This window comes from Saimiri boliviensis, chromosome 11 (assembly GCF_048565385.1).
Source record: "Saimiri boliviensis isolate mSaiBol1 chromosome 11, mSaiBol1.pri, whole genome shotgun sequence".
Lineage (NCBI taxonomy): Eukaryota > Metazoa > Chordata > Mammalia > Primates > Cebidae > Saimiri > Saimiri boliviensis.
Genome location: NC_133459.1, coordinates 13,997,347 through 14,021,426, shown reverse-complemented (window position 1 = coordinate 14,021,426; position 24,080 = coordinate 13,997,347). Strand labels below are relative to the sequence as shown.

At 50.4% G+C, this 24,080-nt stretch overlaps 1 protein-coding gene and 1 long non-coding RNA gene across 5 annotated transcripts in view; one reads left to right on the top strand and one right to left on the bottom strand.

The window, feature by feature from the left end:
• TMEM51 (transmembrane protein 51) overlaps positions 1-7,287 on the bottom strand; it is a 69,494-nt gene extending 62,207 nt beyond the window's left edge. The window contains exon 1 of one of the 3 annotated variants that reach the window (XM_074380100.1): positions 7,223-7,287. The gene's annotated coding sequence lies outside the window, so the exon portion shown is untranslated. Of the gene's footprint in view, positions 1-6,515; positions 6,847-7,222 lie in introns of those variants that run through there. The other 2 variants (XM_039474313.2, XM_010345568.3) reach the window with 2 other exon arrangements.
• On the top strand, positions 6,868-20,892 carry LOC141580211 (uncharacterized). Of its 2 annotated transcripts, none has more exons than XR_012512318.1 (3): positions 6,868-7,025; positions 7,856-11,047; positions 19,551-20,892. It is a non-coding gene; the product is annotated as an uncharacterized LOC141580211 (long non-coding RNA). The 2 variants fall into 2 exon arrangements; XR_012512319.1 differs by lacking the exon at positions 19,551-20,892 and adding an exon at positions 13,033-15,538.
• Positions 20,893-24,080: the final 3,188 nt, after the last annotated feature.

Below are 24,080 nucleotides of genomic sequence, written 5' to 3'. Positions count from 1 at the left end.
GCAGGGGAATTGCTTAAACCTGGGAGGCAGAGGTTGCAGTGAGCCGAAATCGTGCCACTGCACTCCAGCCTGGGTGATAGCGCAAGACTCCAGCTCAAAAAAAAAAAAAAAAAAAAACAAACAAAAAAAACCCGAAAAGAACTGTGGTGAGTTCTCATTCTGCCAGGTTCTGCCAGGATTTGGTGACCCTGGGCTTATCATCTCAAAGGCCTCTAAGGCCCAGATATGAGCCTGGGAAGCTTCCATTGGTAAAGCTCTGGGGACGTTAAAAAACAAAGAAATGCCAGAACAGGGTTATTAACACTGTGCTGTTTGAAATGTGGCCCTGAAAAAAATGAATGCTTTGTGCATCTCAGCAATATTAATTGGGTTGTTGGCACGAGAGCGACGAGCTTCAGTATAAACATTAATTCCTAGTGCATGCAACAGTGTGGCCCATGAGGTCACAGGATGCACCGTGAACGTGTGTTTTGAGCTGCTCATTTGGGGGAGTCAAGGGTCCACATTTGCAGATTCTCCTCCATGAGACGCCTGAGCGCCACCTCCCCCGCAGCAGAGGCCCCAGCCTCTGTGTTTCATGGCCTCAGTTTCTTCTAAGAATTAAGGAGGGTAGATTAGCAACGGCTATCAACTTCCTGTTTTATGTTTAAAGTCAGAGTTTTACAAATGGATGTTTTGTGTCAGTAGCATCTGGAGTGTTTGTGAGTAGAGCTTCCTTCCTGCTGGCCCGGCCGCCCCCACTCAGCTCCGTCCCTGCAAACCCCTCAGTTGCTTCTGGGACCCATCCAAAGAATCCCGAGTTTCTCAGGATCACGTTATAAAAACCAGTGAGCCAGAGCTACACTGCCCAAGTTCTTACTGTGCAGTTGGAGATAGATTTTTACCTAGTGACTCAGTACACATCTACAGTTAACTGAAAGTTTTACTAAGGAATATTTCTCGTGACAGGAAATGCACTCTGTTTTCTAGTCTACTTTCTTCTATTTCACATTTTTTTTTTTTTGGAGATGGAGTTTCGCTCTTGTTGCCCAGGTTGGAGTGCAGTGGCGCAATCTCGGCTCACTGCAACCTCCGCCTCCCAGGTTCAAGCAATTCTCCTGCCTCAGCCTTCCGAGTAGCTGGGATTATAGGCATGTGCCATGATGTCTGGCTAATTTTTGTATTTTTCAAAGAGACAGGATTACTCTATGTTGGTCAGGCTGGTCTTGAACTCCCAATCTCAGGTGATCCACCCGCCTCGGCCTCCCAAAGTGCTGGGATTACAGGCGTGAGCCACTGCACCTGGCCACTCTATTTCACCTTTTAAAAGCCAGCAGAAAACCACTCGATACGAAAATCCACTAATAATAGTGGCTGTCCACAGTCTGTAAACATTAGCTTAGAAAATCTCCAAGATACCAGTACTTCTAGTACTGATGATTTCTGGCATTAACAAAGCTGTGATCCTGTTAGAGAGTGGCAGAGAACCCATCCCCTCCTGTCCCCACAGTGGGGTGTCCTACCTGAATCACCCGACTAGGAAACATTCTCTGCACATCTTTGCCATTGAGATGCCTACTCCGTCAGAGCCAGGTGTGGAGAGGAGCATGCCAAATACTGACTTTTCTAGAGCTCTGCACTTGCCTCGCCCCAGGCCTAATCCCAGGGAGATTTGGGGCAAGGGGCAGTGACGGTGGGATACACTTGGCTAGGTTAAAACAAACATAGCAAAAATAAATACATACATAAAAATCAGAAGAAACAAAGCTCTCTCCCTGCCTCTGTGTGAATTTGGGTCACACCCATCACGCCCAGATGGCCCATGGCTTCCATTTCTGAGTTCAGAGAGAACTGCTTCCCCACACCCCACAGTGATGCAGAAAAATGTCCCTCTGGACTCCCACAGTGGTGAATCGGAAATGTCTTTGCACTGTGCACAGCAAAGGGTTTTTACAGGGTTTGGGCCAAGGGAATACGTGGTAGCCATCAAGGGGTGGAAGCGCATGAGACCCACAGGTTAAAACTTGTGTGAAGGCCGGGCGCGGTGGCTCAAGCCTGTAATCCCAGCACTTTGGGAGGCTGAGGCGGGTGGATCACAAGGTCAAGAGATCGAGACCATCCTGGTCAACATGGTGAAACCCTGTCTCTACTAAAAATACAACAAATTAGCTGGGCATGGTGGCGCGTGCCTGTGATCCCAGCTACTCAGGAGGCTGAGGCAGGAGAATTGCCTGAACCCAGGAGGCAGAGGTTGCGGTGAGCCAAGATCGCGCCATTGCACTCCAGCCTGGGTAGCAAGAGCGAAACTCCGTCTCAAAAAAAAAAAAAAAAAAAAAAACAAAAAAACCTGTGTGAAGTCACTCATATTATCACGTGAAGATAAAACGCACCGTCATGATGAATTGAAAACCCAGGACACAGCCTGCGCACAGTGACTCTCGCCTATAATCCCAGCCCTTTGGGAGGCTGAGGTGGGAGGATCACTTGAGCCCAGGAGTTCGAGACCAGCCTGGGCAACACACAGAGACCTTGTCTCTATTTTTTCAAAAACAAAACAAAACAACAACAGTAGCAAACCAGGACATAAACAGCTCAGCAAACAAGCAAACAAAAAACCTGAATAAAATGCCGCAAATAAGAACAGGGCTTGCCAGCCTTCACGTTTCATCTGCTCGTTTTTACAAGGAACACGTACTTCTTTTGTAATCTGGGGACAAAAACAACTTTAAAAGCCTGCCATCCAGAGGCACGTTATCAAGTCTGGCCAAGGGAGTGCCAGGTAAACGCACTCACTAGCTCATGCCGTGGTGTTAATGCCAGTTTGAACAGACAGGACCTGAAAATGCACAGACACACTCCTCAGCGTGCACCCCTCATCTTTCAGGACCCTCAGCCCTTACTCCTCCTGGCCATGTCACGATGGACGCCACAGAAAGACCTGGTAGTGCAGAGAGAAAGGGGATCTTGGAGGAGGAGGGTGCTCTGTTTTGTTTTTCAGGAATCATCCTGAAAATCATTCGAGACGAACTCCAGAGCCTTGGGTTCTGGTCCTGACTGTGATCTCAGGCAAGTTTCGTCTCTTCCCGGGGTCTTGGTCTCCCCATTGTCAAATAAGCAGAGTGGATTTTCTGATGGCTAAGATCCCTCCGGCCCTGATACTCTAAGATCTAAAGCGACCAGCATTCAGGTTTAAGGGCTGCTAAGTCTGATAAATCCAGGGCAAGAGAGAATGTGGACACTTTAGGTTGCTCTACCCAGGTAAACACCACAGACAGAAGGTGAGGACCAGCCAGCAGTCTTGAAATGGGAGCTGAGGGGAGAAGGTGTCGAGGGTCAAGGGAGCGTGTGTCCTGGTACCAGGAAATCAAACAAACGGCCTGTTTCTCAGGCGCGAGAGCTCCCAGGAGGGGTGGCCATGGCAGCACACGCTCAATCCAGGGAAAGGGAGAATAAAACATTCCCAGGGTAGGCTGGGCCCCCTGTCCAGGCTGGGGAGGAGCTCAACTCTAGGACGGCACTTGAAAGACTAAGAGATCGAGAAACCTGGGGCCCAGAACAGTCTTGGTCCCAAATGTGGCCAGGCCTCCTGGGTTAACGCAAAGGACCCTAGAAGGGAGTCTGGAGAGCTGGGTTCCAGTCCCAGTTCTGCTGCTGAACTGCTGCGTGTCCTTGGGCAAGTCCCTTCCCCTTTCTGACTTTTGTTTGTCAAATGAGAATGACGTCTCTGATGACCTGAAGGTCCTCTCCACCTGAGACATTCTAGAATCTTCCTGTCCCCTCCAAGCAGACGGATACTTAAAGCAAAGAGAAGGATATTCTCACAGCCTTCACTGCAGAGGATTCCTCCAAGCTTCAGCACAGAAACAAAAAGTGAAAGCAAAAGTCAGCAGCCAGAAGCATCCATGTCCCCAGTCAGTAGCCCCCCATACCACGTCCCCAGTTGGTAGCCCCCCATACCACACCCCGGTCAGAAGGCAACTGAGCTTCTGAAACTTTCCCGGCACCGATGGAGACAATGCTTCTCATTCCCTTGACTCCCATCTTAATTTGGGACTGGGGGAAGATCATCCACACTAAAGCTCCTCACACTATGACCTCTTGCAGCCCAAGAGGTCTGAGGGGTTTATAGCCAGCCCTGCAGAGGGAGGGAGGAACATTGACCAGAAACACATTCTACTAAAATGGGAGCCCCAGAAGCTCCAGCTGCCCTCTGCCTCCAGCCTTCTCATCCCTCACACAGACAGAGAAACCCCCAGGCCTCTGACATCTGGAGCCTGCAGGTGGAGGGGCTTGAGTCTTGCCAATATCTTACACTTGCTCACTACTGGCAGAAGACTGGGCTGGCAGTTTGGGCCTCACATAGAACCCCAGAATCTCACCCTTGACCAGCAGTCATGGGTGAGGGCCCATATAGTACTCACTGCTTCCTGTCTGGGCCTCCCATCCAGCTCCCCCATTCATTCCCACCGCCCCCACCAACCCACAGGCCAGCCTCTCTCTCTTAGGAGTCTTCTCTAGAATCCTGGCCAACTTCCAGGCAGCCAGGATTATCTTCTTAACGTATGGATGGGATCAGACGTTAAGAAGATAATGTCTTCTTATCTTCTGCTTAGAGAACTTGAATGAAAGGGACATCTTTCTCCGTGGTGTTCATCTAGGACACCTAGGACAGTGCCTGGCCCACAGAAGGTGCTCAGTCAACATCTGTTGAATGATTCCAAGATAGCCCCCAGCTGCCCAGTCCAGCTTATTCCAGACCTTCCATTCCCTTTACTCTTCTCCACCCTCCACCGCCTGAGCACCTTCACCAGCCCAGCCCAGCACAGCCCATGCGCTCTCTTTGCCTGTGCTGTTCCATCGGCCCAGCCACCCTTCCTGCCCTGTCCCCTGGGGAGACTCTAGTTTCCTGATGAATATTCCAATATTCTTTTCTTCGCAGGACCTCTTGAGTTAGTTCCTTTCTTCTGTTCCCGCCTAAGCTCCGCGAAGTAACTTACTATACAGTACCTCATGGGCTAGGTATGAATACCCCACCTTGGTCTTGGAGGTTCCCATCCCATTTTACAGATGAAGAAACTGAGGCTCAGAGAGGTCAGGTCACACAGCCAGCAAGTGGTGTGACCTGACTGTATCGCCAATTCTGTAACACTCGTCATGAGTATTTCTGACTCCCTCACTAGGCTGGAGGCTCCCTGAGGCCCCTGGGCCCTGGATCACCGGGGCAGGCCCCAGACACCCCATCAGGGAGCTGTCAGCTCAGACGCCATGAGGAGCAGATGCACCACCAGCCTTCTCTCTTTCTCTTTCTCTGGCCTTTTCTCCCAGTCTGGGGGTACCTCTCTCAATTGGTGGAGAGAGATATTTGGAGGGACAGGGGCTCTGTCCTAACAGGTCAGGATTTCCGGAGTGTGAAAGCTGTTCCCGGTCCCACGGCCCACAGTTCCCTAGACAAGCTGTTCTCCATTCAAAAGGAAAGCCAGAAGCCGGCCCTAGAAGGGCAATCCCTCCACCCGCTGCCCTACCTCCGCAGGCTCGGGTCCGGCCGCGCCCACCTTGTCCCCGCCCACCCGCTCCGGCAGCCCCGGGTTCCCAGCACCCAGATCTCCTGCGCTGCTGGGAAGGACCCGCGGCCCCACGCATCGTCACAAACACCTCGGAGCGCTGTGCAGGGCACCCCACGGCTGCTCCCTGGGGAAACCGTGCGGGGGTCCAGGTCTCTGGCACCCATCCCTGGTTGGGAAAGAGACCATCATCCTGCAATGCAGACCTGGCGCGCCGGGCCACACACCTCCCGTTTGTGCGCTGACTTGAGATCTGATTTGGATTCTGTTCTCCCCTAAGTCCGGTAACCTAACTTACTGCCGAGTGCTTGCTGGGTGCTGGGCATGAATGCCCCGACGCAGCCTGGGACGTTATCATGTCCCCTCCACAGATGAAGAAACCGATGCGCTCAGGGAGGAAGGTCTCGAGTTTCAATCCACTTTGCTCACGTCCGATTCTTTAAACCCGTGTTTACTGGTAGCGACACACACACACACACACACACACACACACACACACACGAATCTAAATCCCTAAAAGGACACACAAACACCAATCTAAATCCCTAAAAGGCCACGACTTCCGTAGAGGAGTAAGAGATGCGGGAGCAAAGCGCCAAGCTGGTTTCCCGGGACCTACTGGGAAGTTCTGCTCCTAACCACGCACTGAAGGCGTCTTTGGCGAGGCCAAGGGTTCAAAGCCCGCCGGGAGGAGGGCACCTGTCCCCGCCAACAGGGGGCCCCCAAGACCAGCTGCCTTTCCCAGGCCAGCTGGCCGGGCGCGGTGCCCGGAAGGCGGGAGTGTCCCGCACTGGCGGGGCGCGGTCGCTGAGGGTGCGGGGCGCGGAGTCCTCCGGGTGGTCGACCCCCGGCGGGAAGCGCTGGGCGGACGGAAGGGCGACCCACACGGCTCTCGGCCCCCTTCCCAGGCCCTGAGGGGAACCCACAGCACTCCGCGGGGCGCGGCGGGCGCCACGCGCGGCGGCTCAGACTCACCCGGGAGGCAGCCGGTCCGGCTCCGTCTCCGCTGGGCGGCCGGGGGCTGGGGGCTTCGTGACCCCCGCGGCGCCCCGGCCGGCCTCCTCCGGGGGCGCGATCGCGGGGCTGGAGTTTGGGAGATTCTCAGCGAGGGAACGCGGTGGCGGAGTGAGCGCACTGCCAGCTCGGGGACCGGGATGGGGACGCAGGAAGCGCGGCTCGGGAGCGCCGGCGTGCAGGAGGGTGGGACCGCGGGAGGCGGAGGGCGGCGCCGGCCGGGAGCGGCCTCCAGCACGGAGAAGTACCGCCCACCGGCCGACCCTCCCTCGCGGCCCTCGGCGCCACCCCCCAGCCCGAGGCGCGGGATCGCAGCTGCGCAGGGCGGGTGCCCACTCCTCGGCGTCCGCCGGGGGAGTGCGCAGTGCGGCCTGGGGGCTGAGCCTGAGTTCTCCCCCACGAGATGGACGAGAGGGGGTCGGGAGAAAATAGAGCCCTGAGGCCCCCTCCTCCCTAGGGCCTGGGGAATCGGTGTGCCGGCGTGTGTGTGTGCGCGCGCGCGCGTGTGTGACACGGGTGGTGGTCGGGAGATGTCTTAAGCCAGGAGTCCCAGATTTTAGGGGTTTAAGTAGAGCTGGGAGACCCGTTTCCTTCCCAGACCTGGCGCAGACGCGGAGGTGCAGCTCCACCAGCCGCCCCGCGGCGCCTTTACCTGGCGGGACACTCACCTCTTCCCCTTCCTGGGGAGGCCGCCGCCTCCCTCTCCACCTTCTGCCCTGGGCTGGTGCCCGGCGAGGTGAGTGACGGGCAGAGGTAGGGAAGGAGGAAGTGAGTTTTTTAAAAACCGAGTCAGCTCACGCCCTCGGCCAGGGTCCCCACCCGCGGCCTGGGCCGCAGGGCGCCTTCGGGATCGCACGCCTGAGTCCCGGCCCCGGTGGGGCCCATTCCGGGTTCCTGCGCGCGGGCACTGGATGGGGGCGCGTTGCACCGGAGCCGCCCTTGCTGAGGGCTCATCCCCAGGTTTGCCGAGAACTTTCTCGGCGAGGCACCGGCTGGCGTTCTCCCACCCCGCAAGTGGCAGGCGGGCAGCCAGTCTCTGCTCGGATCCCGGGAGGCCGCGAGCTGCTGCCGAGTCCTGGCTCCGGGGAGGGCAAACCCGAGCTCGGCGCGGACGTCTCTTACCCGCGGCTCTGCCTCCGCCCCTTGGAGATTTGCCATCGGAACCGCGTGGCTGTGGCGCCCGAACTAGGGTGGGCTAGGCTTAGCCAGACCACCAAAAAAAACGTGGATTCTAAACACAGAGGGAAGAGCCAGCCCCATCCCCTCTCTCAATCTTAGATTTTTTTTTTTTTTTTTTTAAGGTCAGGCCGGGTCCCCTTTTTGGGTGAGCGTCCAGCCCTTTGAAGTTCAAACACCGAGAAGCCGATAGGCAGCTGGCGGGCGTCGCAGGATCGAGCCGAGGACTGAAGGCGCCTCCTACCGGGAATCCACCGCCGCCAGACGAAAATAGGTTGCAGGCGAGTTCACTTCCAAAGGCGGAATTCATGGGTACATAAGGTGTCCGCGTGTGTATACCTGCCGGGTTGTAACATGTGGCTATCCCCGCCCCCCATTCTGGCTTCTTAACTTGCATGCTAACAGTTCCACGAACCTTGGCGTCTACAAAAAGGCAACTTTGGGTCTGTCTTATGATTTGGGGGGGTGGGAAGGCATTTGGGGAAACAGTCTCCATGTCTATAACAGCAACTGCTATTCCTCACATTCTTACTATGAACTAGGCGCGGGGTTACCCCCGACATCCCCTGAACCATCTCATTTAAGCCTCAGAACCTGGGAGGCAGTGATTAGTTATGCCCTCTTTACAGAAGAGAAAGCTGAGGCTTAAGGAGGTGAGATCATTTTGCCCAGTGAAAACACAGCTGGGAAGGATCTAGACTCAAGTTGGTCCGCTCCAGAGCTGCTGCTCTCCCTGCCATAGGATAATTCCTCCTGTCTGCACATACTCTCCACCCTGAGAGAACATTCCCCTTCCTGGCTGCCTGCAAATGCTTAATAAATACTTGATGGATGAATGAAAGCCCCGGATAATAACCATGATTTTAGTGAAAGGGGAGAACCCTTTGTGTAGGCAGGTACATATAATAACATGCTCCCATTTATGAGCTGTGTGTATTCATCCCAAAGTTTAGACAGTGCATGCGGGGACCTTCCCAGGCTCCAAAGGAGGGGCAGGAAACAGTCACGTAGCTCTCAGATAAGACCAAGAATCCGGTTTTCATTTGACTCTGCAAGACAGACTTTGGAGAGGCCTGGGGCGGGGGGTGGGGGGTGATGTTAATGTCAGCACAGCTTCCGCAGCTCCTAATCTGAAGACAAAAAGCCGCTGTACTTTTCCATGCCAGGATCATCCCAGACCCGCCCCACTCCGCTCCAGACCCAACTGGGCAGGTCTTGTTTATCACGGGATATCATCTTCAGAGTGTTCCATTTAAGCAGGCTCACCCTGGCTGATCTGGGGAGAGGCTGACAAATTCTCAGCCAAAGCTGAGGCCCAGGCAAAACTGAAGAAGCCACCAAAAAAAAGCGTCTTTCTCCTGATCCTTCTCCCCTCCACAGCCCTCTCCCTCTGCGTGGTTAGTTTCTCTGAATCTTCCCAGGCTCTCTGTGGCCCCTTGAGCCTCACCTAAGTTAACTGCCAACTCCTTCCATTAAGTGTCAGATGACAAGGGCCTGAGCTGTGTCCTTGGAGGAAAGATCCAAAGAAATGACTTTCAAATGGTAGAGTTTCTATTATTATAATAGGCAGTGAGGAATATGCCAGTTACCATTGACTGAACCCTGCATTTCACATGAGCTGGATACATTGTGTTATTTGATCCCCAAAACAGCCCTAGAAGGAAGAGTCTATTATTCCAGTTTTTCAGGTGAGGCCGTTAAAGACTCAGATAAGTTAGGTACCTGACTCTGCTAGCAAGTGATAAAGTACTGGCCGGGCGCAGTGGCTCCTGCTTGTAATCCCAGCACTTTGGGAGGCCAAGGCAGGTGGATCACTTGAGGTCGGGAGTTTGAGACCAGCCTGACCAACATGGAAAAACCCCATCTCTACTAAAAATATGAAATTAGCTGAGCGTAGTGGCTCCTGCCTATAATCCTAGCTACTTGGGAGGCTGAGGAAGGAGAACTGCTTGAACCTGGGAGGTGGAGGTTGCGGTGAGCCGAGATTGTGCCACTGCACAGCAGCCTGGGCAACAAGAGTGAGACTCCATCTTAAAAAAAAAAAGAATATTTGAATGTGGGGCCTTTGCAGGGCTCTTGCTCTAAATCACTATGCTAGGAACCCCTATTTGTGATAAGCAGAATAATGGCTGCCCAAAGATGTTCACAACCTGATCCCCAGAACTGGTTACGTGCAAAGTTGGGATCCTGGAGATTATCGTTAATTATCCTGGTGAGTCCAGTTTTGTCACAAGGGTTCCTACAGAGGGAGGCAGGAGGGTCAGAGTTAGAGAGGGAGGCGTGATGATAGAAGTAGAGATCGGAATGATACCGTTTCTGAACAAGGGTCAGTAGCCAAGAAATGTGGGCAGCCTCTAGGAGCTAAAAAAAGGAAAGGAACGGAGCTCAGCCAGAGCGCCCAGCAGCTCAGCTCTGCAGATCCGTTTTGGACATCAGACCTCCAGAACTGTAAGAAGAGAGTAAATTGTGTTGTTCTAAGCCATGACGTTTGGGATAATTTGTCGCAGCAGCGGGAGGAAACTAATACATCCTGCAAACTGAGTCACCTAGGCAGATGTTCATTTCACCTGCCTTTTTGGTTGACTGTGCACTGTAAGCCTCTGCAGAGGAACCACGACGTAGCCTACATCATGGATTGAGAAAGAAGACAGGATTCCGTCACCTTAGTCCTTGGTTTCTGAATCCTCTGCCATTTGTGAGCTGTGTGGCCTTGGGGCTATGTCTTGTCCTCTCTGAGCCTCAGTTTCTTCATGTGTAAAAACAGAGATGCTAATAATACCTATTTAGCAGGACCGACTCGGGAATCAGGTGAACTAGTAGGTGACAACATGCCCAGTGTGGTCTGAACATGAGTTGTTGGGAGCATTACCCTGTCTAGTTCTGAAAGCCTGACTTCCAAGAGGAGAGGATGCTGTTCTGGGAATTCCCGAGGCATTACATTTTTATTCTTTCTGACTGAATGGGTAAATAACACCAGTGTTTTAAAGTATTCGACTGTCCCTGGCCAGGACTCCAGTCTGTCATGCCTGATTTTCCAGGCACAGCAATGAAAGTGAGGCTGGAAAGTCAGCTCTTAGAAATAGATCATTAAGCAGAGCAACTCACACATGTGCTCAGGAATATACATCCAAGAGTTTTTGTTGCTGCTTAGTTGTAATGGTGAAAAATGGTCACCAGCCTCAATGCCCAGAACTAGGAGATATGCTAAGGAAATTGTGGTGTAGTTTCAGGCTGGCACACTATGAAGTCTCAACAAAGAATGAGGAAGAGCTATCTGAAATGGAAGAATGTCCAAGATGTATCTTTCACTGAGAAAGGTAAGACACTAAATATGATACTACACAAACAACTTTTTTTTTTTTTTTGAGATGGAGTCTCACTCTGTCACCTAGGCTAGAGTGCAGTGGTGCCATTTCAGTTCACTGCAATGTCCGCCTCCCGGGTTCAATCGATTTTCCTGCCTCAGCCTCCCGAGTAGCTGGGATTACAGGTGCACACCACCATGCCGGGCTAATTTTTCGTATTTTTAGTAGAGATGGGGTTTCACTATGTTGGCCAGGCTGGTCTCGAACTTTTGACCTCAAGTGATCCACCCGCCTCACCTCCCAAAGTGCTGGGATTACAGGCATGAGCCACCATGCCTGGCTCACAAATGACTATTTATTTATTTATTTAGAGACAGAGTTTCACTTTTATTGCCAGGCTAGCATGCAACCACCTGATCTCAGCCACTGCAATCTCCGCCTTCCCAGTTTCAAGCGATTCTGCTGTCTCAGCCTCCCGAATAGCTGGGATTACAGGCATGTGCCACCACGCCCTGCTAATTTTGTATTTTCAGCAGAGACATGGTTTCTCCATGTTGGTCAGGTGGGTCTCGAACTCCCAACCTCAGGTGATCTGTCTGCCTCGGTCTCCCAAAGTGCTGGGAATACAGATGTGAGCCACCGCACCTGGTACAAATGACTTTTTAAAAAGATGTAGACATGTGTATATTTGATTATGCACAGAAAGACTGTGGGAGGAATCAAACCAAATAGATTACCCTTAGAAACTGAGCGATGTGTATATTGGGGAGGTAATTTTATTTTTCAATGAGAATGTATTCATAAGTTGACTGGGAGCCACCTGTATTGTCTACCAGGAGCGTATCCTCCTGTGTCCTCCCATGCTTGCTCTGTTCTCTGCCATCTGTCACTCTTTTTTCTTGCTTGGTTCTAAGCAGGTAACCCTCTCTTCCCACTGATATTTTTTTTTTTTTGAGACAGGGTCTTGCTCTGTCATCCAGGCTGGGGTGCAATGGCATAATCTTGGCTCACTGCAGTCTCCACTTCCTTGGCTCAAGTGATTCTTCCACCTCAGCCTCCTGAGTAGCTGGGACTATAGCCATGCGCCACCACACCTGGCTAATTTTTATTTTTGTAGAGACATGTTACCTAGGCTGGTCTCAAAATCATGGGCTTAAGTGATCTGATTGCCTGGGCTTCCCAAAGTGCTAGGATTACAGGTGTGAGCCACAGCGCCCGGCCCCCGCTTACTCTTAATGTGGGCTCATTTCTAAACCCACAAGGAGCTGAGCCATGTCTGTGCTGTATGACTCTTGCCAAAATCAGCAGTAAATCACGTATGTGCACTTTCAACCTGGCCTTTTCCGGAAGCAGTGCTCATTAATCACTGGGAAGGGATGTGTCTTACATGTAGGTTTTACCAGTGGCATACTGGCCCAGCCTTGCTGAAGGTTGAATCAGGTCTGTGTGGCAGACAAATTGTGCTCACATAGCGCAAAGCAAAGTTGGATCGTTGGACCATTAGTTGAAATAAAACAGTTTTGTCCCATTTCCTGAAAAAGTTTGATTCTGGAAGTGTGTTTCTACCTGAGTTACTAGTGTAACTGGACCTGTGTAGACAACCCAGAATGGAGCTTCTGAGCATGTCGTGGCATTGGCTTACGCATTCTTGAGACCCCTGATAGCAGCCAGCCAGCATTTCTATCTCCCCATCACTCCATCTTCTCTTGTTCTCCAGCTTGTAGAAACTTCCCTCTAAGCCTCAGCATGATTGCAGTTCATCTGGCTGCTTCCTAACTAATGCCCCGCTCCCAAACGCTCCCCCTTTAATCCATTCTCTATGTTGTAAAGTCAGCAATTCAGTAGGTGCCATTGTCCTCTCATGCAGTCCAGCCTCCTCTGCAAGGACATGCAGGACTTCCTAAGTGGGTGGGCCCTTCTCGTGAGCTCAGCCTCGTTACTCATCGTCCCTCGGGTTCCATGCTCACTCATCTTCCCATGGGTCTCTTTTTCATCAGCAATGAAACCTTTCCCAGAAGCTCCCGGTAAAACTTCCTTGATACCTCCTTTGCCGGAACTGGATCATATACCTGTCACTGGCAAGGACGCTCAAAAAGAGCGTAGACTCTCAGGATTCACCTGGAGTCACCTGGGGGTTGGCGAAGACACCTGAACTAAACGGAGGTTGACAACAGGAAGAATGCCAGTGGCTGTCGGAAGCCCCCAGCGGGTCCCTGCAGCCGGTAACCTCGAGCCCGGGGAGCCTGCCGTGCTGGACTGGCACACACTGAAGCAGGAAAGCCAACCGCAGAGGGAGCAGGAGAAAGAAGCAACCTGGATTACCGCTGGCCCTCCAGTTCTGTTCTTCCCAGGAATTTTCTTTCCTGATGCATTTCTGTTTCTTGTAATGAAAGGACGCTAAGAAAGTCCCTTTGAAGCTTTGACAAGCAGCTGAAGAGTAGTGCCAGAGGCCAGGCCTGGGTGCCCTGACCCTTTCTGCTAGTTAACTAACTGCCCAGGGCCCTGTGGGATGGAATTCCAGGGAAATCCACTCACCTCTTGGATAAGCCAATGAAAATAATAGCAGCCAACCATCATCCAGTGCTGACCAGGGCCAAGCAGTCTGCTGCACCCTGTACCAGGCCTGATGCATCTGATCAGGCTCATAACCACATGAGGAAGGTACTGTATTTCCCCTTTTCACAGATGGGGAAACTGAAACACAGAGAGGTTAAGTGACTTGACCATAAACACTGAGCTGGCAAAGCTGGGGTCTAGGGATGGCCCCAGGCTGCCTAGAGGCTGTGTTCTCGAAGCTTCTCTACCCTGGCTCTCGTGGAATTGGTGCTTGCGACACCCTTCAGATGGGACTCTGGGTTTGGAGACTGGATCATAAACCTGGGGACAGAGGGGCCCAAAGGGAGAGAGAAGCATGACAGTAACTCCCACACCCGTCATGACCCTGGTCACCCACGTGCTCTGTCATGCTGCTGCAGTGGGATGATTCTGCACTTGATGAACATCTTTTTTTCCTCCCTTTTGTTCCTTCCAGACAGTGGCTCTTCTTCCTTTGGGGGAAGCCTTATCCAGCAGAAAAGCAGAGATGCTTTTGACTTTCAAGAACTGATACTTGGGCATTATAAGAGCCTGGGCTTTGAGTTTCAAAAGCGGAAGTCTCAGACCGGGTATAGTGGCTCACGCCTGTAATCCCAGCACTTTGGGAGGCCAAGGCAGGTGAATCACGAGGTCAGGAGATGTAGACCATCCTGGCTAACACAGCAAAACCCCATCTCTACTAAAAATACAAAAAACTAGCTGGGCATGGTGGCACATGCCTGTAGTCTAGCTACTTGGGAGGCTGAGGCAGGAGAATTGCTTGAACCTAGGAGGCGGAAGTTGCAGTGAGCTAAGATTGCGCCACTGCACTCCAGCCTGGGCAACAGAGCAAGATTCTGTCTCAAAAAAAAAAAAAAAAAAAAAAAGTGGAAGTCCCAAAGTTTTCTAGGAATAAAATTTGTGTCATTAACAAAACATCTGGAAGACTGAGCAAGATGAATCGTTTCCCCATGACCGAGATGAAGTCAAGTGCCCTGGGCCAGGGGTCTGAGCAGAGGGTCTGAGGAGAGTGGATGAGCCATAATGTGATGTGGGGCTCTAGGGAGGTGAGTGGCTCCCAAGCACCAGCCCTGCCCTGGCTTCATGGGTAAATGTGACTTTCGGGCAAGCTCAGGAGAGCACCTGCCCCTCCCCCGCAAGGCACAGATGCGGGGTCGGGGGGGAGGGAGTAATTGGCAGAAGGGTGAGGCAGCCTTGCCGAGGTTTACCAAGCTCTGCCAACATCTCCCGTGTGCCCGAGACAAGGGAGGAAGACGCTGAGAGGAGAAGAATGAAGCCAGGCACGGAGACTTCCAGGAGGCCTAGGCAGCGACACCTGCCATCAGGAAGACGGTAGTGAGGCCAACACAGCAGGTGTCAGGGGAGACCAGACGCTGCCCCCTGCCTGGGCCTTGGAACTTTCTGAGCTTCCTCTGCCCCAGCAACAAATTTAGACACAACCCAGGGCGAGAGGTAGGGAGGCCCTGATTAAATATGGCTAGGTGTCTTTCCACCAGCAGAATGGGGACTTGAAATACAAAAGTAAGTACAGTTGTGAGAGTAGAAGTCATGTTTCTTGCACATTCAGGATGTGGACTGGTCCTTCTGGTTTCCCTGCTGTTCCTCAAAGGGCTTTGCATGTTCTGCTCTGCTTTCTTGCTCATTTCTACACAAAGGAAGGAGGTTGCCAGGTTTCTGTAGGAGAAACAGATGAGGCAGAATCATAGAGCAGAGGTCACAATATTCTTCCCGCCCTTTCTATCAGTCTCTCCTTCCTACTATCCAAGCTGTCCCAATCCCCTCCCCTGCAGAAAAGTCTCCCAGTGTCAACATAGCAGAGTGGACGGTTCTTTGTACCTACTTGATCATGACTATAAACCCTCAACCAGCAGTGTGCCCGCTCTGACCCTACCTGTCACTGTATCTACTTGGGTGCAAGTCAGTATTACACAATGGTGTCTAGGTAGCAGTTGTCTTTGTGGTGACTCTTTGAGATCTTTAGATCAGGGTTTTGCAGCTTTGGCACCACTGGCATTCAGGCTGGGTAACTCTTTGTTGTGGGGGACTGTCTGCTACATTGCAGGATGCCAAACAGCTTCCCTGGCTCTACTCACCAGGTGCCAGGAGCACCCTTCTCCCCAGCTGTGACAACCAAACTGCCTCTAGACATTGGTCAGCGGTTTCCCCTGATGGCAGGAGAACCAGCCCATTAAGAACTGCTGCTTAAGTGGGTTCAGTGGCTCATGTCTGTAATCCCAACACTTTGGGAGGCTGAGGTGGGTGGATCACTTCAGACCAGGGGTTCGAGACCAGCCTGGCATGGCGAAACTCGGTCTTTACAAAAACAAAACTTATGGGTGTGGTGGTAGGATCCTGTAGTCCCGGCTACTTGGGAGACTGAGGTGAGAGGACTGCTTGAACTTGGGAGGTTGAGGCTGCAGTGAGCTGAGATGGCGCCATTGCACTCCAGCCTGGGTGACAGACTGCAATCCTGTCTAAAAAATAAAAACCAAACAAACAAAAGAACTGTTGCTTAAAACATTGAACGCAGGATCCTCGGCATTGATGTCCAGGAGGACAGACAGCAAATATAGTCAGAAAATCAGTGGCCTCCAGGTCTAAAGACCTGGGTTCAAGCCCCAGTTCCATCACTTCCTGCTTGTGTGATTTTGAGCAAGTCATATAGCTTTTCTGAGCTTCAGTTTCCCTATATGTGTATTGGGGAATAATAAATGATCTTAGGTTAGCTTTGTTCACTGCAGTACCCCCAATACCTAGAATAACGCAGGGCACATAGGAAGTGCTCAATACAGATGGGTTGACTGATCAACTCTAGCTCTGCTCCACCTCCCCCACCCCCAGAGCTTCTGCAGGGTTCAAATGCAAAAGTTTGTGAGAACTTCCATGACGGAGGAGTCACAGGAAATACTGCATCCCATTCATATTCAGAAAAACAACAGCTACCAGCTGGTAGCTGACATTTTCTAAATTAATTTTATAAATCATAAAGATTCGTAATAGTCAAAAACTGGGAACAAACCAAATGTCTGTCAGTGGGAAATGGTCAAACTGTGGTACATCTATACCATGGAATACTACACAGCAAAAAAAAAAAAAAAAAATGGCCTGGCAGGATTGCTCACGCCTGTAATTCTAACATTTTGGGAGGTGAAGGAGAGTTGATGACTTGAGGTCAGGAGATCGAGACCAGCCTGGCCAACATAGCAAAACCCCATCTCTACTAAAAATACAAAAAATTAGCTGGTTGTGGTGGCACACACCTGTAATCCCAGCTTTTTGAGAGCCTGAGGCTTGAGAATTGCTTGAGCCCAGGAGGCAAAGGTTGCAGAGAACTGAGAACATGCCACTGCACTCCAGTCTGGGTGACAGAGCAAGACTGTCTCAAAAAATAAAACAAAACCCCTAAGTGGTTGATATATGCAACAACCTGGATAGATTTGAAGGGAATTATTCTAGGTAAAAAACCCCAGCAATCTCAAAAGATTACATACTCTATGATTCTATTTATATAATATTCTTGAACCAAATTTTATAGATGAAGAACCTTGCCAGGGGTTGGGGATGAAGATGGCCATGGTGTGGTCACCTGAGGGAGCTCATGTTGATGGAACAGTTCTGTATTTTTAAAAAAATGTTTAATTTTTAATTTTTATGGTTGTATAATGTGTATATTTATGGGATACATGAGATATTTTGATACATGCATACAATGTGTAATAATCACGTCATGGTGAATGGGGTCTCCATCACCTCAAGCATGTATCATTTCTTTGTGTTATGAACATTCTAATTTTTTAGTTATTTTAAAATGTACTATAAATTATTGTTGACTGTAGTCACCCTGTTGTGCTCTTAATACTAGATGTGATTCGTTCATTCATCTTATTCAAACTGTATTTTTGTACCCGTTACCCACCCGTCTTCCCCGTCACTCCCCATTGCCCATCCCACTCTCTGATAACCATCATTCTACTCTCTGTCTCTATGATTTCAATTGTTTTTTTGTTTTTATTTTTTGAGACAGAGTCTCGCTCTATCGCCAGGCTGGAGTGCAGTGGCGCTATCCCAGCTCTCTGCAACTTCTGTTTTCTGGTTTCAAGCAATTCTCCTGCCTCAGCCTCCCGAGTAGCTGGGACTATAGGCACGAACCACCACACCCAGCACATTTTTTTCTATTTTTAGTAGAGACGGGGTTTCACCATGTTGGCCAGGATGGTCTCCATCTCTTGACCTCCTGATCTACCCGCCTTGGCCTCCCCAAGTGCTGGGATTATAGGCGTGAGCCACCGTGCCCGGTTGATTTGAATTGTTTTAACTTTTAGCTCCCACAAATGAGTGAGAACATATGAAGTTTGTCTTTCTGTGCCTCACTTATTTCATTTAACAAAATGACCTCCAGTTTCATCCATGTTTTTTTTTTTTGCAAAGGACAGGCTCTCATCCTCTTTTATGGCTGGATAGTACCCCATTGTGTATATGCACCGCATTTTCTTTATCCACTCATCTGCTGATGGACGCTTAGATTGATTTCAAATCTTGGCTATTGTGAATAGTGCTTCAGTAAACATGGGCGTGCAGATATCTCTTTAATATACTGATTTCCTTTTTTTTCTTTTTCTTTCTTTTTTTTTTTGTTGAGATAGAGTCTCACTTTGTCGCCCAGGCTGGAGTGCAGTGGCGCAATCTCGGCTCACTGCAACCTCCGCCTCCTGGGTTCAAGTGATTCTCCTGCCTCAGCCTCCTGAGTAGCTGGGGTTACAGGCACGCACCATCATACCCAGCTAATTTTTGTATTTTTCATAGAGATGGGGTTTTACCATGTTGACCGGGATGGTCTCGATCTCCCGACTTCGTGATCTGCCCACTTCCGAAAGTGCTGGGATTACAGGCGTGAGCCACCGCGCCCGGCTGATTTCCTTTCTTTTGCCCTTATACCTAGGAGTTGAATTGCTGAATCATGCGGTAGCTCTAATTTTAGTTTTTTGAGGAACCTGCAAACTGTTCTGCCTAGTGGCTATACTAATTTACATTCCCACCAACAGTGTATGAGGGTTCCCTTTTCTGCATATTCTCTCATTCGTTTTGCAGGGTTTTTTGTTTGTTTGTTTTCTTGGAGGCAGAGTCTTGCTGTATCCCCCAGGCTGGAGTGCAGTGGCTCCATCTCCGCTCACTGCAACCTCCGCTTCCCGGATTCAAGTATTTCTCGTGCCTCAGCCTCCCAAGTAGCTGGGATTACAGGCACCTGCCACCACACCCAGCTAAGTTTTGTATTTTCAGTAGAGACAGGGTTTTGCCATGTTGGCCAGGCTGATCTCAAACTCCTGACTTCAGGTGATCCACCCACCTTGGCCTCCCAAAGAGCTGGGATTACAGGCATGAGCCACTGCACCCACCCCAGTTCTGTGTTTTGGCTGTGGCACTGGTTACACAAATTTACATAAATGATAAAACTGCATGGAATCACAGGAGTGTGATCTATGCAAATGATAAAATGATAAAACAGCATGGCATCATATACACATGAATATAGGTGACGCATGAAACCAATGCTGTAGAATAAGCCCTGTGGATTATACCAATGTCAGTTTCCTGGCTGTGATATTGCACCATAGCTTTACAAGATGTTGCCACTGGGGGAGGCTGGGTGAAGGGCATGGAAGATCTCCCTGTGTATTTTTTTCAATTTCCTTTGAATCAGTAATCACTTTACAATAAAGACTTTTAACTCACGTAATAAATACATACATACATAGGGAGATGGGCAAAAAATTATCAAAAGCATGTATGGTGTCAAAAAAGTTAAATTCCCCAAATTACCAGAGGACGTTTGAGACTCATACCACAAATGAAGCCGGCAGGAAATGGAACTGATTTTCCACGACTCAGTCTAACTTATCTTACGAGTCCCCACTCTTGCCAGGTGGCGGAAATGTTTCCCTCCCCCTTTGGCTGGAATCTCATCTAAGTTCTGAGGGCCTGATGCCATACCAAAGCCACCCCGCCCGGAGGACACCTGGTTCCTGTTCCCAGACTGGCTGCCAGCGTTTGGTCTATGTAAGCCTCTGCCAAGCTGTCCTTCACCCGAAACCCACCACCATGCTGTGCCCAATGGAAGCCTTGCAGGAAGACAAGCCACTACCTGGTGTCCAGCAATTCAAATGTCGTCCTCAGATGTTTTGTTTGGCCCATAGAGTACTTTAAATCACTACTTTCCAATATTCGAAATGGGGCATTTTCACATACAAGTGTAGATATCTGGGCTCGTCCTCTTTGCTCACGTTGCCTGGGGCAGCAATCAGCTGGACCCCACTGTGTGGCACGTGCCCCTTGAACCCGGGCACACCTCCTTGTGGGTTCATCACGGTCTGCACCATGTCTGCCGCCTTCATTTGGCTGGATTCACTCTTTCGCTGCTGACAACGTGGAAACTCAAGGTGGCAGCCCTCACTCGTCCTCACTTCTGTCCCACTTTGGGGTCTCTGGGGATCATTTTTCACCTCCTGCTCCTTGCTGGGGTGCAGAGAAACTTTGCGGCGCTATCTCAGACCCAACTGCCGAGGGATGGCCCTTCGATCTAGGGCCTTGCTGCCTCCTGTGCCCGCCCCGGGCTCCACACAGGAACGGGGCACTGTGGGACACAGCCCAGGGACCTCGCTCTCGGGTTGCCTTGCTTGTTTTCAGACCTCATCCTCCTGATCCGGGAACTTTGATCTCAAGAGGCTGAAGCCTTGCAGGTCTGGGTCTGCGTCCCGTTCCGCGCAACGCCACATCTGTTCCATTGTCTACCTGTGCCGGTCCTTTCTGTTTCTCCCCATCTCTAGACTGTTGAAAATTAAAAAAAAAAAACAAACAAACAAACAAACAAAAAAAACAGGACACTTTGCCTCCCTTTCCCTACTGTTCACCCCTTCCTGGAGGTAGTAAGCTAACAGCTGCCTGAATTTTAGGATGTGGGGCAACAGACAAAATTGGGAATGTGAAATGCATTGGTTAATTCAAATGTATCACCCTCAAAATCTTTCTCCCCATGCCAGACACTGCACTAAGCATTTAGACCCATTTTCTCCCATTTCCACGTCAAAGAGGAAATGGGGCTCAGGGAGATAAGTGTTGGCCCGAAGTGGATGGCCAGTGAGGGGGCAGAGCTGGGACTTGAACCCAGAGTCCATCCTCTTTACCACTTGCTTCCCACAAAGGTGTGGCTTTATTTCACAGCCCCAATTCTTGCTTCCCACACTCCCAGGTCCCCACGAATCTCCAGCGGGCAGAGACCAGTGGGAATTGTTACCTGGGTGAAATACCTGGTTGAGCTTTTCTTTTCTTTCTTCTTTCTTTCTTTCTTTCTTTCTTTCTTTCTTTCTTTCTTTCTTTCTTTCTTTCTTTCTTTCTTTCTTTCTTTCTTTCTTTCTTTTCTTTCTTTCTTTCTTTCTTTCTTTCTTTTTTTTTTGTTGCAGGGGGCTGGGGGGAGTCTTGCTCTGTCTCCCAGGTTGGAGTGCAGTGGCATGATCTTGGCTCATTGCAACCTCTGCCTCCTGCCGGGTTCAAGCGATTCTTCTGCCTCAGCCTCCTGAGTAGCTGAGACTACAGGCGTGCACCACCACGCCCAGCTAATTTTTTGTATTTTTAGGAGAGATAGGCTTTCGCCATGCTGGCCAGGCTGATGTCGAACTCTTGACCTCGTGATCCACGACCTGCCTCGGCCTCCCAAAATGCTGGAATTACAGGTGTGAGCCACTGTGCCCTGCCCTGGTCGAGCTTTTCCTAAAGCCCACCTCTGAGGATGGCTAGCCCATCCCTGGCTGATTGGGGTGGATAGGGTTACTGACACAGTAAAATGTCCTAACCCTTGACATCCTTCCCTCAACCGCATCGGGAGAGTCCAGCCAGCTGGAGCAGATAGATCAGCTGCCCAGAGAAAGGCAGGGATCAAAATGGACAAGACCAGAGGCTGAGTCAGAACTTTGGCAAATCTAGTTACAGGGACAGGGGAGAGGCTGGCAACCATCAATTTGAAAATCGACAGTCCTCCCTGCAAGCTGGACAAAGCCATTTCTTGGAAAATCCAATTAGAATTCAGACCCTTGTGGGCAGCCCTGGATTTTCTGCTGCTCAGCTCCCTGCAGAGCCTGGCCCAGCAGCCCTTTGGCTGTCCCACGTCAGAGGGCCCTGCTAGTGACAGATGAGCTTGTTAGTCACTGTGCCCCCTGACAGCTGCTGTCTCTGAGCACTCAGGCAGGAAGGCATTCCTTTGTCACCCCGGGTGGGCAGGAACACCTGATAAGCCGTCTGCCTGGCCAACCCTCTGTGTGCCAGGGGGCTTTGCTTGGAGGCTGGTATTCTAGGCACTGTGCAGCCTGTGGGGCTGGGAACGGTGGCTGAGTCAGTGCAGCCCTAGGCAGAGACTGACACACTCTGATGTCTTCGGGTTCTCTCATTCTTGGGCACTCACGCCTGGGACTGGTTTGGATGGCACTATTGACCTACTGACCCTTTATTTGACCAGAAAGGAGAATTGGTTTTTTGTTGTCGTCGTTGTTGTTTTGTTTTCGAGACGGAGTCTTTCTCTGTTGCCCAGACTAGAGTGCAGTGGCACAATCTCGGCTCACTGCAGCCTCCGCCTCCTGGGTTCAAGCGATTCTCCTGCCTTGGCCTCCCAAGTGACTGGGATTACAGGCACGTGCCACTATACCCAGCTAATGTTTGTATTTTTAGTAGAGACAAGGTTTCACCATGTTGGCTGGTCTTGAACTCCTGACCTCAGATGATCCACCTGCCTCGGTCTCCCAAAGTGCTGGGATTACAGGTGTGAGCCACTGTGCCTGGCCGATGAATATTTACGTATGTATATACTCATGTAGCTACTGCCTGGATCAAAATCAAGAGCATTCCCTGATCCAAGGAAGATTCTCTTGTATCCTCTTCCAGTCAAAACCCCTAAAATTAACCTCAGCTTGAACCTTCATCACCATGAATGAGTTCTGCCTACTTTTGAACTTCAAATAAACAGAAATCATGCGGTATGTATTCTTTTGTGTCTAGCTTCTTTCATCATGATCAAGGCTGGGAGATCCAGCCAGGGTGTTATGTATAGCTGTATTCTTCTTCATTGCTGTGTAATACTCCATTGTATGACTATACCATACCTTATATTTTTACTCTCCCATTGATGAGCTTTAGGGTTGTTTCTAATTTGGGGTTATGATGGATAAAGCAGCTATGGTCATTTTTGCACATGTCTTTGGCACCCAGAAGCATTCATTTCTGCCAAGCATGCACTCAGGGGAGCTTTCAAACTTTGTAGTCATTCTACTTGAAAAGGGAAAAGGGATCTGGTCATGTGTCCCTCACCTCCCCCATCCCATCTCCACTCTACACCAGGTTCTGGGCTCCAGGTGTGGGAGCTGAGAGGCAGAAAGAAGAGAAAGGGCACCACGTCGCAGCAGCCACATTCAGTAGAAGGTGTAAAAACCCTTGTTGCTGGCTGAGTATGGCGGCTCACTCCTGTAATCCCAGCACTTTGGAAGGCTGAGTTAGGTGGATCACCTGATGTCAGGAGTTCAAGACCAGCCTGGCCAACATGGCAAAACCCTGTTTCTACTAAAAATACAAAAATTAGCTAGGTGCAGTGGCAGGTGCCTGTAATCCCAGCTACGTGGGAGGCTGAGGCAAGAGCATTGCTTGAACCTGGGAGGTGGAGGTTCCAGTGAGCCGAGATTGCGTCATTGCACTCTAGTCTGGGTGACAGAGTGAGACTCTGTCTTAAAAACAAACCAACGAACAAACCCTCTTGCCAACAGCACTTCCCCTTTTAAAAAGGTCATTTAGTCTTTTGCTAGAAATGTGCATGAGAGGTTTACTGAGCCTTGGGAGAAGGTTCCCTTCCCGATGGTGCCTGTTGACCTGAGATCACCTAGTCTAATCTTCCGATTTTACAGATAGGAACTGGTGTCCGGGGAAGGGAGTGACTCTTCCAAAGCCACACAGCTGGTAAATGACAGGGTCAGGAACACCGTGAGCTTTAGCTTCGAGTGGCTTTGTCTGTAAATTGGGAGGAACGAATTAGAGGCAGTGATCTTCTCCAGAGATAATTGGGCTACATTGGAGCCACTGTCCTTAACATTTAGGGTTTTCTAGTAACAGTTCTTTCATGATTTTTAGATGGAAGTTTTTATTTTTTAAATTTATTCTTTTTTTCAACTTTTATTTTCGATTCAGTGGGTACATATGCAAGTTTGTTACAAAGGTATATTTCATGATGCTGAGGTTTGGGGTATGATCAAAGCCATCACCCAGGTAGTGAGCATGGTACCTAACAGGTCATTTTCAACCCTCCCCCTCCCCCTCATAGTCTCCAGGGTCTGTTGTTCCCATCTTTTGGTCCATGTGTCGACGCCAGATTTCATATTTATTCTATTCAACATTCAAGAGATCTTTTTGAGGCCAGGTGCGG